We start from the raw sequence: 883 nt of genomic DNA on the forward strand, positions 1-883 counted from the left end.
ACGATGGACCACTATTCCCAATCGACTCCCTTACGCATTTTTTTAACACCGGCATTGATCAGACGTAACCCCCGGTCGTGTACATTTGTAGCAGATCACCCTATTCGGTCGGGTGCGACACTTTTTGAAGTAATGGCCCCACACGAGACATTTTGCACATTGCACATTTTCGTCTNCGTTAAGAATCAGAGTAGAATTATTACTGGAATTCGGTACTGAAGATTTGTCGATTTGTAGAGGGACTTCGGTCGAATGAGGCATTGATCAGACGTAACCCCCGGTCGTGTACATTTGCAGCTGATTACCCTATTCGGTTGGGTTCGACACTTTTTGAAGTGATGGCCCCACACGAGACATTTTGCACATCGTACATTTTCGTCGCCCTCAACAGCGAGAAATGGGTCGACGATAGTTCCTACTTTCGTATCATTCCCCTTTGGATTTTTGTCATTTTTATAATCCTCGACTGGTTTCGAATACCTGAGATGCTTTAGTTGGTTTCTTTTCCTTGTTGACGTATGCACATTCCCTGTCATCGGAGTCGGATCCAGGAAACGAAGCGGTATATTCCGAATGTGAAGACTCATCCGGTGAATCATGTATTGCCGAAATTTCCCGTGGCGCTGATCGCTGTCTATCCGAACGGGTTCTTTCCGGACGGGGTGTGGCAACAATGAACGAATGTGGTGCAATTCGCTGAGCGAACTCACGCAATTGCTCCAACGTGTGGACTTGTCGAGTGTGGACGAGTTCACGCAGATGATCGGATAAGGTACCAATGATGATATCGAGGTGGTCCCTATCATCCAGACCACAGGAATTACCCTGCAATTTGAATGTCAAGTCATCGATATGTTTCAGCAGTGTTTGCGAACGTGGATCG

The sequence above is a fragment of the Rhagoletis zephyria genome, unplaced genomic scaffold, assembly GCF_001687245.7.
Source record: "Rhagoletis zephyria isolate East Lansing unplaced genomic scaffold, Rhagoletis_zephyria_1.1 Rzeph_scaffold_00794, whole genome shotgun sequence".
Lineage (NCBI taxonomy): Eukaryota > Metazoa > Arthropoda > Insecta > Diptera > Tephritidae > Rhagoletis > Rhagoletis zephyria.